Genomic DNA, 17,542 nt, shown 5'->3' on the forward strand with positions numbered 1-17,542 from the left:
AATGGATGACTAAATCCAATGTAAGTATGTCTCCATCCCAGTTCATGCTATCAATAATTAAAAAAAGAATTCCATGCACATAATTACTGGTTTTGCAACAGTTTCCTATTACTGCTTTAGAAGCAAATGTATTTCTAAGCCTCTTGGATAATCCACAGCTTGATCCTTTCCAGCAGCATTCTCAGACAATGTAAAACCTCCAAATATCACCTATACTATAAAGCAAATGATAAAAAGCAGCCTTAAGTTTAGGGCTTACAGGCCATGAAAAAAAAAATCCAGTATCTCAAAATATTAGAATAAGAAGTTTATAATACAGAAATATAAGGTGCTCTGATCAGCTAATTAACTCAAAACACCTGCAAAGCTTTCCTAAGTATGTACATTCATGCACTCAACACTTAGCCGGGGCTCCTATTGCACAAATTACTGCATCAGTGCGGCGTGGCATGGAGGCAATCAGCCTGTAGCACTACTGAGTTGATATGGAAGCCCTGGTACGCAGAAGCATTGACTCTGGCCTTTGATAAAACACAGTGGACCAACACCAGCAGATGGCATGGAACCCCAAACATCACTGACTGTGGAAACTTCACACCGGACATCAAGCAACTTGATTCTGTGCCTCTCCACTCTTTCTCCAGACTCGGGGAAATTGATTTCCAAATTAAATGCAAAATGTACTTTATTCTGAAGAGAGGACTTTGGACGACTGAGCAACGGTCCAGTTTTTTTTTTACTTTCTGTGGCTTACCCTCCTCATGGAGGGTGTCAATGAGTGTCTTCTGGACAACTGTCAAGTCACCAGTCTTCCCCATGATTGTGGTTTTGTGTTCTGAACCAGACTGAGAGATTGAAGCCTAAGGGAGTAAATTAGCTGATTAGTGCTCTTCTGAGGTCAACAGTTTTTATTCTAATATTTTGAGATACTGTATTTTTGATTACCATGAGCTATTCGCCGTAATCATCAAGATTGAAACAAAAAAGACTTGAAAAATTTCACTTTGTGTAATGAATCAAGAATATACACCGATCAGCCATAACGTTATGACCACCTGCCTATTGTGTAGGTCCCACTTTTGCCACCAAAACAGCCCTGACCCATCGAGGCATGGACTCCCCTAGACCTCTGAAGGTGTGCTGCGGTATCTAGCATCAAGACTTTAGCAGCAGTTCCTTTAAGACCTGTAAGCTGCGAGGTGTGGCCTCCATGGTTCGGACTTGTTTATCCAGCACCTCCCACAGATGCTTGAATGGTTTGAGATCTGGGAAATTTGGAGGCCATGTCAACACCTTGAACTCGTTTTTGTGTTCCTCAAACCATTCCTGAACCATTTTTGCTTTGTGGCAGGGTGCATTATCCTTCTAAAAGAGGCCAATCCCATCAGGGAATACCGTTGCCATGAAAGGGTGCACATGGTCTGCAACAATGCTTAGGTAGGTGGTACCTGTCAAAACATCCACAGTACCAAAGGATTCCCAGCAGAACATTGCCCAAAGCATCACAAAGCCTCTGCCGACTTGTCACCTTCTCATAGCGCATCCTGGTGCCATGTGTTCTCCAGTTTAGCAACATACACGCACCGGCCATCTACGTGAGGTAAAAGGATTCATCAGCCCAGGCCACCGCCTTCCATTGCTCCATGGTCCAGTTCTGATGCTCACATGCCCACTGTAGGCGCTTTCGGCAGTGGACAGGGGTCAGCATGTGCACCCTGACTGGTCTGCGGCTACGCAGCCCCATACGCAACAAACTGCGATGTATTGTGTGTTCTGGGACCTTTCAATCAGTGCCAGCTTTATCTTTTTCAGCAATTTGAGCTTCAGTAGCTTGTCTGTTGGTTCGGACCACACGGGCCAGCCTTCGCTCCAAATGTGTATTAATGAGCCTTGGCTGGCCATGACCCTGTTGCTGGTTCACCGCTTTTTCATCCTTGAACCACTTTTGATAGGCACTGACCACTGCAAACCAGGAACACCCCACAAGGGCTGCAGTTTTGGAGATGATCTACCCCAGTCGTCTAGCCATCAATACTTGGGCCATGTCAAAGTTTGCCCATTTTCCTGCTTCTAACACATCAATTTTGAGGACAGAATGTTCACTTGTTGCCTATTATATCCCAACCACTGACAGGTGCCATGATTGAGATTATCAGTGTTATTCACTTCACCTGTCAGTGGTCATAATGTTATGGCTGATCGGTGTATGAAGGTGTCACTTTCTGATTTGAATTATGTAAAGAAATAAACGTTTCCACGATATTCACATTTTTGAGATGCACCTGTATGAATGGCATCAAAACACTTTCATTCCTTAACCTGTAAGTTTGGTTAGCTCAGATTCTCAAACTCAAACAGATTCTCATAAACACAAAGATATAACAAAAATTAGGAAACAACAAGTGCCAAAGCAGACCCATTCTCTTCCTCCTCTGTCAGTCAAACTGCAATGTCATAGGTAATGTCTGTTTCATCCCTTTCCCCGCATGCTCTCTTCCCTGCATATGAACCTATGATCCCTCTCCCTCTGTCTTCTCTTTGTGTCCAACCCCTTAATCTCTGCTCCCTTCTATTTTGAGCCCTTAGCTATTCTTTCTACTTTGCCTGGATCTCTGGTGACATTGGCCTATTGACATTAACGATAGCAAAGAAGAGAGGTTAATAAGGGCCAACTATTACCGGCCAGTTCCCCGGCAACATTTTCTTCCATCGACAACAACAAACGGAATATGTTTACAGGCTCTGAAATAACAATAGTAACAGAAAATATAAATGACTGCAATTATTTACTGCAACTCTGAAGAAGCAAAGTCAGATAAGATTGAAGAATTTATTGGTTATACAGATATAAAGCCTCCAATATTATTTGAACAGTGTTGGAGACAATTTGGATGCATGGTATAATCTGCCCACTAGGTACACACACAGTGGTGACAAACCCATACCGATATTTTTTTTTTTTTATTGTAATGGTGTGTGTTGATTGTTGGACCACAATCAAAACAAGCTAACATTTATGCAAAAAAATTCTTAATACAGTTGAAAATATCAGGCCTCTCTAGCTATCAACATATTTACATTGCTGGTAACCATTGTGCTAAGTTTGAGGCACAAAAAGAAGTTATAAGCTACCATCCATAAGCTACATAAATGTTTTCAGTACTGACAGTGACAAATAGAAAATTCTATAATACAATAACTATCAGGTATAAGGTTCTTTCATCCATATAAAATGGACTTTACATCACGTTTGTGGATTAATCAAAGTTAAAAATGCTTGGCCCTTAATGAATTTCTCAGGTAGAATGTGGAACTAATTCTAATTTGAATACTACCTTTTCATCAGTGACAAATTACTTTTGTGCTGAGATTGTGCTTTCAAGAATATACATCGTCAAACAAGCAGAGAACTTTGAGTCAAGGTCTGTAGGTGTACCTAAACGATAAATAAAGAATGTCCTAAGTGATCAGAAAATATAACTGCCCAAAACTAGGAATCTTGATTAAAAGATAAGCAGTATGTTGTTTAATGTTGTCATCGCTTTCCAAAACACTGTGTTTGACATGATACCCTGAAGAAGAGAACTTGTCTGTCAAAACTTTGGTATTAAATTATTGCATTGGAGCATACCAGTGTGTGGCTTTCATATTCTCTACAATTGTTACACACCACCAGCCGGCACCTCACCTAACCAGGTGTGCGTTTTCTCCACTTTCAACTTAAGTACAGTATATTGTGTTTTGACGTAACAACACAGGTTTCTGCAAGACCTATTTCACAGTGCTTGTGAAAATAATCCATGCAATCTTTTTAAGGCTGAAACCAGCATAAATATAGATTAACTCTGCTGAGTAACTTGTTAAAAAACATTAAGCACCTCTGAAGTCAAATTACACTGAAATGTATCAGTGTGGTCTGGACATGGTTAAGAAGAATATTAGAAAACTATTCAACTCCAGCAGGAAGTTACACACCAGTCACTAGAGTGGCAACACAATTCGGTCTGGAGGTCTCTGGGAGACCAAGACTAGGTTCCTCTTGCCTGGCTAATATCCCAGGTGTTTAGATATAATGAACAAGAATATTGGAGTAGTTGGTTGTTGTATCATCGTTAAGTTCATGTGTGCTTTGCGATGATTTACTACCTGGCGGACTCCACTGGGTCTCTCTATCTTTTTTAAGTGGAGTGCTGAAGTGAGCTCAATAGAGCTAACATTGTAGCAACTCATTATAAATGATTCTGAGGAAGTTATCATTATATCACTTCATACTCAAGAGGTATCCACTGGGTAATATTTGGTGTTTAGGAATCCTGCATTACATCTGATTTACAATCATTTACAAATGTTAAGATCTTTTGACCTTAAGGTACTATATTTTTTGTGTTCATATGATATACTAAGTGGCTATTTGTCTTGCTTTCAGCATGTGTTTTATTGCATAGAGTTTTGTGACATTGTTAGCTACATTGCAAATACATGTTTGTTAGTTAGCAGACATTTGTTAGCAGATGTTTGTTAGTTAGCAGATCTTATTCAGGTGGACTTACGTTTAGTAAGCGAATAGACATTTAAGAAACAAATGTATTAAAAATGCTGAATCCAAACAAGCTTAAAAGTAAAGAAGGAGCAGTTAGTGCTGCTGTGTCATAAGTGAACACATTAACATAAATGTATTGATTTTCTCTTAAATTGTAGTAATATAATGTGCCTAAATACACAGACAGTTTCTCTTACCTTAAACAATGCATGTAGGGCAGTTAGTAGTATGACTATGATGTAAGTATGACCTTCCATCATAAACAAGTTACAAATTTTAGAGTCAGTTTGTGTGAAATCGACTTCATCATGTCTCCACTGTTATTCTGAAACATCATTACTATGGAAATGATTGATCAATGGCGGCACAGATCTATGAATAAATAATGTTGTGTCTGCATGCATAGCGGTCAAATGACACCAAAACATTGACTTCTAACTAAAAGGAAGGACACTTATTGCCTTATTCTTTGTTGGTCATGATTAGGTAAATTGGAAGCGTGTAAAGAATGTTTCTTTACAAAGCAGTACGATGTTGAAAATGTCCATCATTAATGTTTATTTGCGGCCATTCATTGTCTATGTAGGCAGCCAGATTACGAAACGCTTCCACATTTCTCAGAACACACACACACTCCCCCAGTTTGTGAACTTAGTCAATTGCTGCAAAGTACAGTGGTCATTAGCAGCAAAATCACTCACTGAAAAAGCAGTAGATGAAAGCACTGCCGTAATTGCTAGCCTAACATTGTCATTTTATTTTCACTGTGCTCTCCTAATGCTTAGTGTCTTCATAATCTCTGCTTTTCTAAGGAACTCCGAGGCCTTATGTGAAATATTTATCTGTAGTTCATTTTGTAAGACAACAAATTCAAATGATGAAATCTGATTGCAGGAAGAATGTGAAAGTCACAAGTCACAACAAAATGAATCATATTGTTGCCTACTGTAGATCTGCATTCATAGTGTTAATTCTAATAAAACACTAGGATTTTCTGCCCCCATCAATGCAATAAACAAATGCTTTATACTGATGGATTACTTTGTGTAATAATCAATGTGAAAATAAGGAAATGTTTATCATCAGACAGAGCTATACTTACAACAGAAGTGATGATTTCAGTTTATTAGGCAGTTCAGCTTTCATCATAAAGAAGCAAAAGTGTTAAAGCAATTTCTCTGCATTTTATGTACTCACATTTAGTTTGCGAACAATTCCTTCTTTTTCAACAACTCTATTGATTCAAGAATCACAGCTCTTTTATTCTTGTGACTTGTTCAACTTTATCGCTCTAAAGCGACAGGCAGTTGAGTTTTGCAACATGTTCACTGGCAGTGATTTATACACGGTCCTCCAGCTCAGTGCTTCAACCACCAGCTGTTTGTTTTAAGTTTGCAGAGAAAAATAGATCAAACTACAGGCAGTATTATGCTGTGTTTAGAACTAGATAATTGGTGGCAGGTTGCAATAATGAATGCAGTTTGAAGATTACCGATTTCCATGATAGACATAGTTCTACAACCAAGACCTATACAGAGCGTTTGCAGAAGTAAAATTCGAGAACAACAGAGTGATTTGTGCAATTCAATCATCTGTTTAAAGGTCTGTCAACTGCATTGTTTATTTGAACAGCCAACAACAGCCTACTACAAACTGATCACTGGCAGGAATCATGCAGTCCTCCACACTGCAAAACATTTCTTACATGTAACTATGTTTGAGGATGTATTTGCTTGAAATAAGTGAAATCATCTGCCAATGGGAGAAGACAAAATACGTAATATTCAAGACATATTTTCTTAAACCAAGTAGTATTTTCTAATAGAACTTTTGCTTGTTAAGAAGAATTTACCTTATTTTAAGGATAGTTAGATTTTGTTACCTGAAAACAAGATAAATACACTTGATAAGACGTAATTTTTTGCTGTGCAGCTCAGTATATGGACGAACAACCGATTGTGTCACATGCACAGAGAAAAATAGACCATGACAAGACAAGTTTAGGACTGATAATTGGACGCAGGATGCGGTAATTAATAGCATGATTATTCACAGAACCTACTGTGCTTAGGCCTCTGCTTAAGTAAAAAAAAAAAAGATAGTTAGCTTGTTTCTGGAGGTCATAGTTCTTAGGTGTTCAGCCTCTGGGTCACATCGCATAGTCTACAGCGACAAGAAAAAGGAATTCTTTAGCTGAGTTTAACAGGGTTCCAACCTGATCCATTCTGATCCTCTGAAATGGGGTGTCCATGATGGGCAGAGGGATTAACGGGGTTGGCGGGAATCCTTCTGGCATTCCGGACAGGACCTACAATAATTATGCAAATCACTCCTTATCCCTGGCACAGGGAACCTCCATGGTATTATTTCGTTCTTTTCATAGCGTCGCTGTCAGGCAGAACCCTTTAATGTCCAAAATTGTTCCTTTTCAGGAAAAAACTACGTGTTTTTTAATAATTGAACACTTTACCCTCATAGTTGGTATTGTGTCTTTATGGTCAGATACTTGTTTGTGTCATTATATTATTCTTATTTTACCAAAATCAAGCTCAAGCAGAGTTACAAGGCTTTCGAATAGCATAAGGCGAGATACGTGTTTTGTCTTTCATTTATTAGAATGGCAACATCTGAGGCAGTAAGTGCATCACTTCATGTTATTATCAACTTACAGGTTACAATGTTTAGTGTAGCTATGTGTGCTCTCAGTTTTTTCAGTCAAAAAATCTCTTGTCGTAAAAGATTAAGTGCTATGAACAGGCTATTGAAGACAGTAGATGACTAGTCGGCAAATGCTAGTCTAAACTTGAATCCAACCAAGTTTTGCCAGATATCGCAAAAAAAACGAGCAACTCTAACTGTCAAAAGAAAACCTAAAATAAACATCTCGGAGCAGCAGACGAAGCCCAGAAAATCCCTTTTTACAAAAACAAAGCCTTTGTACTATACTGTTCAAAAGATTATGGGAACACGTAATGATCACATTATAATACCAAGTCAATTAAACTTTAGGGATATCAAGTTAGGAAGCATAAGTGATTGTGAGTCAGTATCACCTGTTTTGCAGCAAATTAAAGGGACAACAGGTGCAGTGGAGAGGCAACAGCAAAACAATACCCAAAATGGGAATGGTTTTGCAGGTGGTGGCCACAGTCGTTATCTACTTATCCTTCCTGACTGATTCTTCTCTAGATTTGCATGTTGCTAGGGTCCTTCGCTAATGGTAGCATGAGGTGGTACCTGCAGCCCATTCAGGTTTGCACAGTCAGACCACATCCATACGTGCTGTTGCAAGAAGGTTTGCTGTCTCTCAGTACAGTCTCAAGATCATGGAGCAGATGCCATTACATGAGAAGAGCTAGACAGGGCTGTAGACATCAACAGCAGCAGGACTGGTATCTGCTCCTTTGTGCAAGGAGGAACAGGAGGAGCACTGCCAGAGCCCTTCAAAATGACCTCCAGCGGGCTACTGGTGGGCATGTTTCTGACCAAACTGTCATGAGTCCATGAGGGTGGAATGAGGGCCTGATGTCCTCTAGTGGGACCTGTGCTCACAGCCCAGCACAATGCAGCTTGATTGGCACTCACCAGAGAACACCAGAATTGGCAGGTCCACCATTGGGGGCCCATTCTCTTCATAGATGAAAGCAGGTTCACACTGAGCACATGAACAGACAGACATGAAAGTGGTGAACGTTATGCTGCCTTGGTAAACGTTATGCTGCCTGTAACATCATCCAGCCTGACCGGTTGGGCGGTGGGTCAGTAATGGTCTGGGAAGGCATATCCTTAGAGGGTCACACAGACCTCCACGTGCTAGCCAACAGTACCCTGACTGCTGTTAGTTACCAGGATGAAATCCCACACTGGTGCAGTGGGCCTGAATACAAAGGAGACGGAAATATATTTGCTGTTGTTTGCAAATAATAGTGAATTGATTGAACGTTTTTCCTCTGAACTAATTTGGGGAAGGGAAACAATTATAAAATTCATCAATATTATCTTTGTCGTATCCTTACGATCAAACTCACGTCTGGTAGGAGACAGTGGAAACCGAAGTTAAATAATATTATCATGCTTGATTCACAATGAGACCATCGTTATTATGAAACATTTTATTGTAACAATCTCTGTAATATAACTAGATAATATACACCAATCAGCCATAATATTATGACCACCACCTGCCTAATATTGTGTAGGTCTCCCTTTTTTTACGAAAACTTCCCTGACCCGTCAAACCATTGACACTACTAGACCTCTGAAGGTGTGCTGTGTTATCTGGCACCAAGACTTTATGCTTTAATTCCTGTAAGTTGCAAGGTGGGGCCTCCATGGATCTGACTTCTTTGTCCAGCACATCCCATAGATGCTCAATTGGATTGAGATCTGGGGAATTTAGTGGCCAGGTCAACACCTTGACCTTGTTGTTGTGTAATTCAAACCCTTCTTCAACCATTTTTGCTTTGTGGAAGGGCACATCATCCTGCTGAAAGTGGCCAATGCCATCAGGGAATACCGTTGCTATGAAAGGGTGGACATGGTCTGCAACAATTCTTAGGTAGGTGGTACCTGTCAAAGTAACATGAATTGCTGGGCTCAAGGTTTCCCAGCAGAACATTGCCAAAAGCATCACACTGCCTCCGCTGGCTTGCTTCTTTCCTATAGGGCATCCTATAGGGCATCCTGGTGACATGTGTTCTCCAGGTAAGCGACGCACACGCACACAGCCATCCATGTGATGTGAAAGGAAACGTGATTCATCAGACCAGACCTCCTTCTTCCATTGCGCCGTGGTACAGTTCTGATGCTCACGTGCCCATTGTAGGCTTTTTTGGCAGTGGACAGGGGTCAGCATGGGCACCCTGACTGGTCTGCCACTATAAAATGAATTAATTAATACTACATTGATAGAAAAACAGTAGTCCATCATAAAATTCAGATTTCACGAGATTAAATCGCCTCATTATGGTTTAACTTGAGATCTGCTGTGCGTCGAACGTCTTCATTCAAGATGGAGGCAGTTTGAGGATTCAATGGAACTATGAAGTTAAGTCACAGGCTCTTTTTAATACTTTTCATTGGTTAAATATTTGTAGAACCCACAGACAGACATGAAGCATGACCAATAGCATTGTTTTATGAAAACATTTTAAATGACAAAATACTGAGATACAAAGTTTTCCTCCCGTCAGGGACAATAGGCAAGGTGGGCCCCAAGCCTGTGCATCGGCCAGGTGGGATCCCTAGGCACCAACAACTCTTCTAGACTCTCCCCATCCTGCTTAAAGATCCAGTATAGCAGCACATTTTTCTACTGCCAAGTGTGGGTAGGTCAAGGGAACCCCTTCCTTTCCTTCAAGCACCAGGACACTAGCACATGCTTGTGTGAGATTGGAGTCTTGAAGTTGGGCGGTGCCAACCTCACCTGTTGGTATTGCTCCTGCTTTGGCATCAGTTTCATAAGGGAGTTCAGTAACCAGTTCTGTTGGGCCATAAGCATGTATGCCTTCTTCCAGTATTTCCTCCCATGACTCAGGACGTCTTGGGTCATTGGCAATGCACTACAAATAATGGTTAAGAGTTGCTAATACCGCAGTGTGCTTAAGTAAGATCAGAAAAAATATATATCTTTCATCATGCAAACTCCAAACTATTGGAGTCTGACTCGGTTAATGATAGATAACACATCTATTGTGGTTAAGGTTAAGAGTAGTGTTTAAAAAACACATTGTACACCTCGTGATTTGAACTCACAGGCCTTGGAGGCTGAGTTAGTGGCATTGTGCCTGCCTACCATTCCTGACCACAACGCCCTAGCAAAACTTTACTATATTTAAAGCTACATGCAAGTACTACTGCCCCTAGAGATGGGATTTACTATCAAAACATAAAATCTTCATAAACGTGAATAGCTTTATGTTCTATCGACTTTCACAACGTAAGAATATACACTACTGTTCAAAGATTTGGGAACACTTAGAAAATGAGTTGATGTCCATTTAAATAACAAATTGATCAGACATACAGTGTAGACTGTTAATGTTGTATATGACTATTGTAGCTGGAAATGGCTGATTTTCAATGCAATATCTACATAGGTGTACAGAGGCCCATTATCAGTAACCATCAGTCCTGTGTTCCAGTGGCACATTGTGTTTGCTAATCCATGTTCATCGTTTAAAAAGCCTAAATGATCATTAGAAAACTCTTTTGCGATTATGTTAGCCCTGCTGAAGAGGGCTGAGCTAATTAAAGGAGCAATAAAACTGGCTTTCTTTAGACTAGTAGAGTATCTTCAGCATCAGCGTTTGTGGGTTCGATTACAAGCACAAAATGAAACTCGTCAGTCTGTTCTTGTTCTGAGAAATTAATGCTAATCTATTTGAGAAATTGCCAAGGAACTGAAGATCTCGTACAACAATGTGTACTACTCCCTTCACAGAACAACGCAGACTGACTCTAACCAGAATTGAAAGAGTGGAAGGCCACGGTGCACAACTGAACAAGAGAATGAATACATTAGAGTGTCTGGTTTGAAAAACAGACACCTCACAGGTACTCAACTGGCAGTTTCATTAAATTGTACCAGCAAAACAGCAGTCTCAACATCAACAGTGAAGAGGCAACTCTGGAATGCTGACCGTCTAGGCAGAGTTCTTCCTCATTGTTTTACAGTGCCAAAGCATATCCAAGTTATTTCCTTCTGTAGAAAAAGAGCATTCATGACATTGTTCGTTATCTACAACCCTTCATTTAAATGAAGGTTAGGAGTGAAATACATCCTATGAACATATTTAAATCCTCATTTGAGCTCTGATATGTAATGCTGCTGCTTCCAATTATGAAAATATGAGCCAGGCAAAGAAAGATGAGCCAGTAAAACAGGCAATCAGGGGGATCTGCCTTTCGAGTATATACCCCATGCTAAAGAGTAGAAGGGGCATATGGGCGTCTAAGCTGGGATCATAAAGTGAGCAGTCTATAGCGGTCCCTGCTGTAAGTGTCACTTCTGTCGTCTCTGGTAATAATATATTTATTAGCACTGAGCTTATGTTCTGCAGGTGTTCTGTAAGACTTAACAGATTGTCAGCGTCTTACATTGGGATTATAGGTGGTTCAGATGTATGTACATTTTAGGGATAATCTAAAAGCATAGAAATCTAACGGTCCCCCTTCCCCTGCTCATCTCACTTGACTGTTTGGGTAACTTATGAAGAGTTGTAAACTCTTGCTCACCTTAAACTTTTGAGGATTTAGGGGTGAATGGTGCAACTGAGCAAAATTAAATTGAAGAAGCTAGCCTTGAGGTTTTCCCTCCTCTCACCTTAGTATTAAACCCCTGACCAAATGTTCACTGAGCGTCACACATAGTATCCTCTTCCACTCTGTATAATAAAAGATCTCCAGTAAAACAGAGCTGGAAATCTCAGCTCATTTGGTTTTTTTGCTAGTGTTACTAAAGGATCCCTATATGGACAGCAAACAGATAGCATAGAATGGAACTCAGGTGAAGCCTTAAACCACTAGAGACTGACCAAAGCATTTTTACGGAACTGATGTCTGATATGAAATCTTCATTACATCTTTTTTTTTTTGTAAATTAGCAGATGTTGTTATCCAGAGTCACTTAAATACATTATCAAGGAACAATCAATTGTATATTGTACTGTACACATGAACTGACAAATGTTAATATCAATATTTCTTGTCATCCTCTGTCATTACTTTGTTAATTTGAGTTGTAACATTTCAGAGAAGCTCCAGGGCAGAAAATGACTTTGCCATGGCCTCCACAGTTTTGATTGATGACGTCTAAACATTTACCAATTTAATGACTTAAAAACAGGGCCTAATTTACCAGTGTCCCAGCTGCTGGCCTGGAGCAGGAAAAGCTATTGTTTTGTGCATCGAGCTGAACATGAGTCAATCGCATGAGAACTGGCTTGCTTTGTGTATGGTACAGTTATGAATTTTGCTATATTTTTATTTGTGAAATGCACTGTTGAGACAATAGGGTTGAGACAATAATAGGAAATAATTGTGGAGAGGATTGTTCAACAATACCACTGAAATCAGCATGATATTGGGCACTTGCACTCTTATATATATATATATATATATATATATATATTGTGTGAACATAGAGAATGGCTCCCATATAGCTTTTGCTGTTCAAGATTGCTCATTGAAGCTGATTTGAATAAAACGTGTTATAATTTGCCGGGCCAAATGAGTTTCAAACGCTTAGCTCTTACTAAGGGATTTCAATTACAACAAGTTTAAATTTGAATGTGAATGTATCCAACTATTTAAAACCTCATAACTTGTACATTCCTACCTTCCCTGTCTTAAATACACAGCTTTAAGGATGTTGATGATTATGCTATGTTTTTTTGTTTTTAATCTTGACTATTTTTCATTCAACATTTTCAGCCCGTAGGCTACTGTGCTCACAGGTGCCTGAGCTGCAACAGGCAGTTAGGCAAAGCAGCCATATTCGATTACTAATGCCAAAACTCAGACAGGACTGGCCAATTCTATCACTCTCCGTGGTACCCCACGGCTAACCCATGAGCAGGATTTACGCCCTGGTCTCACAAAACACAGCTTAATGCAAAGTAGTGACTATTCATAGATCCAGCCACCATATTTTGGACAGAATGACAACATTTGCAACACATATTTATCTTACAGTTGCATTCCTAACCCCACGTTTTGGAGTTCCAAAACCAGAGAATTGCGACGATGCCTTCAATCTGCTGTGCTATTGGTTGCAACAACAGAAAAGGGAAACCTGAAATATATTATTACATAGAAAATAGACCCAGATCGGCAAAATCTGTGAAATATAGCAATTAGAAGGGACTGCTGAACACCATCTATATACACTCACCTAAAGGATTATTAGGAACACCATTACTAATACGGTGTTTGACCCCCTCTCGCCTTCAGAAATGCCTTAATTCTACGTGGCATTGATTCAACAAGGTGCTGAAAGCATTCTTTAGAAATGTTGGCCCATATTGATAGGATAGCATCTTGCAGTTGATGGAGATTTGTGGGATGCACATCCAGGGCACGAAGCTCCCGTTCCACCACATCCCAAAGATGCTTTATTGGGTTGAGATCTGGTGACTGTGGGGGCCATTTCAGTACAGTGAACTTATTGTCATGTTCAAGAAACCAATTTGAAATGATTAGAGCTTTGTGACCTGGTGCATTATCCTGCTGGAAGTAGCCATCAGAGGATGGGTACATGGTGGTCATAAAGGGATGGACATGGTCAGAAACAATGCTCAGGTAGGCCGTGGCATTTAAACGATGCCCAATTGGCACTAAGGGGCCTAAAATGTGCCAAGAAAACATCCCCCACGCCATTACACCACCACCACCAGCCTGCACAGTGGTAACAAGGCATGATGGATCCATGTTCTCATTCTGTTTACGCCAAATTCTGACTCTACCATCTGAATGTCTCAACAGAAATCGAGACTCATCAGACCAGGCAACATTCTTCCAGTCTTCAACTGTCCAATTTTGGTGAGCTCGTGCAAATTGTAGCCTCTTTTTCCTATTTGTAGTGGAGATGAGTGGTACCCGGTGGGGTCTTCTGCTGTTGTAGCCCATCCGCCTCAAAGTTGTGCGTGTTGTGGCTTCACAAATGCTTTGCTGCATACCTCGGTTGTAACGAGTGGTTATTTCAGGCAAAGTTGCTCTTCTATCAGCTTGAATCAGTCGGCCCATTCTCCTCTGACCTCTAGCATCAACAAGGCATTTTCGCCCACAGGACTGCCGCATACTGGATGTTTTTCCCTTTTCACACCATTCTTTGTAAACCCTAGAAATGGTTGTGCATGAAAATCCCAGTAACTGAGCAGATTGTGAAATACTCAGACCGGCCCGTCTGGCACCAACAACCATGCCACGCTCAAAATTCCTTAAATCACCTTTCTTTCCCATTCTGACATTCAGTTAGGAGTTCAGGAGATTGTCTTGACCAGAACCACATCCCTAAATGCTATTGAAGCAACTGCCATGTGATTGGTTGATTAGATAATTGCATTAATGAGAAATTGAACAGGTGTTCCTAATAATCCTTTAGGTGAGTGTATTCCTGACTGTGCAGTGAGCACTTTATTACACGTATGTTGTATTTGTTACGTCTAGGTATTTGGACTGATAATTACCTAGAGTAATTTTGGCTAAACAATAGGTTTGACAGTTAGTTTTAGGAAACCAGATTTTTCTTTAGTAGGCTGAGACATCCTTGATGTCCCACTGGGACTCCTCACTCGCAATTCATTGCTAGCAAGTACTGTTTGTGCCTGGTTTGGAGACAGGACCAAACAATTTTTTGTGGGGGGAGGGTGTGCAATACAGAGACTCTCTGGATGTTTACTTTCTGCCAAAAACACTAACTTGTCTACTGCTTGTACCTCATTTTCTTGTAAACTCTTGAGTATGCCGCTCATATATCGCCTAATAATTATAACAAGAATAATATTGCACACAGGTGAGAATTACAAATGATCTGCATACCTAGACAACTACATTATTTAAAATTAACACACACAAAAAATACAATTTACTTGGAAAACCTAGCTTAGCCAGCGCATTGTTATGTCAATAAGCCATGTGGCAACCAACCAAATTCAGAGGCGGTAGCTATCACCTGGTACACCCCCACGAGTGTACACCATATGCAGTGTTTTCTCACGGTTCAGTTGTTGCATACCACGGCCCGTCTGTAAGTGCCTTTAACCAAAATACATCTAACTTTCCTTCTTGCATTCTGTGGGATTTCAGGATCCTGCTCGTCTTTCTCCTTTCTCAGTCTTCCAATATCGGTAGCTACTGTAGTCTCTCTATAGCTCCGGAAAAAATTAAGAGACCACTGCACCTTTTTCTTTCCTTTCCAAAAAAATTGAAAAGGAAAGTTTTGAGTGAGAAACAGAAGCGTTCAAATTGCAGTGGTCTCTTAATTTTAACCCTTCTGTTCCTCACTCAAAACATTCCTTATCGACTTTTTTGGAAAGGAAAGAAAAAAGCTGCAGTGGTCTCTTAATTTTTTTCTGGAGCTGTACATTCTAACATTTCCTCCTGTTTTTTGTTAAATATGTTGGTAAAGTTATTATGATATATTGTGGTTTGAAAGAAAAGTAAAACGATCACTAGCATATCTTCGCTTGTGTAGAATCTGAGCATTAACAATTACAATATGAATGTACGTTTCATTGGAAGTGAATGTGCCTAGATAATGAGAACAACAGAAACCTCTCTGTTTAGATTATCTCTCAGTAGGTAGCGCTCTAATGACAGGAATGTTTACGATGGCCATATGGCATGGGGGTTGACTTCTAAAAAGTTAGAAACGCCCTTAATGTATAGGCTAGCTGGTAACCAACATTACAGTGAGAAGAGATTGACTGAGATGAGATTGAGGTTGTGTAAGGAAGACCAGGTCCGTAACCTCATGAACAAGACTTTCTAATGCTGCAATAAATAATATACTTTCTCTCTCCCTTGACAAACGGGTATGCTAATTATTACAACCACTATACGAAACGGCCGATTTCTAACATGATGGTGCCGTGACACGGATATGTTTTAACGATTCTGCTGAACTTCAGCTGGAGAGCTTAGGGGCTCGATTTGCAATCGCGAGGAAGAAGTTGTTTTTCCCGGTTACTGGTTGCTGAAAACAACTGAACAGTGAGTCATAAAACTACGCCATAGAACGAACTGTCAAGATTGCAAAAAGCGTTAGTTTGTCAAACAAGCCCTATGACGACCCGACTAGGCCGTGATTTTTATTGCGTGGAATCTGTCTGCGGGTGCGGAAAGTCCGTCTCAATTTGTTGGGGCGTTGACCAGTGTGCTTCAGTGCTGAACTGTATTCCATGTCACCATAGTATGATGACACTCCATTTTCCTTTTCGGGATTAGTGTGTGATATTGTATTTTTCGGCAATTATACAGTGACTTGTACAAGTAAAAATATAATGCCGTCCAGTTGTACAAATACAACAAGAGGACTGCAGCCTCTGACGCGCATGATGCGTTCATGTTTAAAAAGCAAGGCGCGAATAGGATACCATCAAGAACGAAAAGGATCATTAACAACGATGCCTGGACTCGAAATGGAAAGAAAGAAAAAGAACGTTTTCCGGCTAAACAAGATGGATTCCGAGGAAGTTGTATATGGACAGATGGAGAGTGTGGTACAGACGAAGAGAGAAGACAGAGGAAAGTTAAGATGGCCGAGAAAGGACAACAGTCGAAAGGCGCAAAAGGAGACAATCGAAATGGACGAAGATTCATTCTGTTTGACCACCTGGCTGACCGACAGTAGTCTCAAGATGGAGTCTCTCTTATGGGATCCTGGAATCATGGACAATACTAGGAACTGACGTGAGCTTTCATAATCATTGATTCAGAGTTCTTAAATGTTTATTTCCTAAAAATGGATCGTACTTAATCATTAAATGAAGCTGGAACTTATCAAGGAAACCTGATCACCTTCCTCGGTAATAGCCAAGCTTATTTAATTAAATATTACATGTAGTTTGAGAAGCAATTGAATGTTATATAGCATGTTTTAATAGGCATTCGAAATAGCCTGTTTTGTTCTGTCATGCTTGAACATGTTTTTATAGGTATTCAAGAAATAACCTGTTTTGTTGTGCTTTGTCATGTGTACTTATGTAATTTTGAGTCAAACGTATTTATTGCGTCGATGAAAATATGTTAAAAACCGTAAGGCCTCAAGGGGGGTCTCACAATGTAGGTAGGCCTTAATCAAGGCCCACCACGTGGTACTTGTCTGTTGCTTGCTGAGCTGTTCGCTAGCACAAGTGGGTACATCTGAAACCTATGATGAATTAGAATTTGGTACAATGATTTTCTAATCTGGTAAAATAGTCTCAAGGTTGTCTTACAAACAGGTTAACGTATTGTGTTTTCGCTCTCCTTTTATATTGTATAAGTGGTAGGATGAAGAAT

The sequence above is a fragment of the Esox lucius genome, chromosome 19 (genome assembly GCF_011004845.1).
Source record: "Esox lucius isolate fEsoLuc1 chromosome 19, fEsoLuc1.pri, whole genome shotgun sequence".
Lineage (NCBI taxonomy): Eukaryota > Metazoa > Chordata > Actinopteri > Esociformes > Esocidae > Esox > Esox lucius.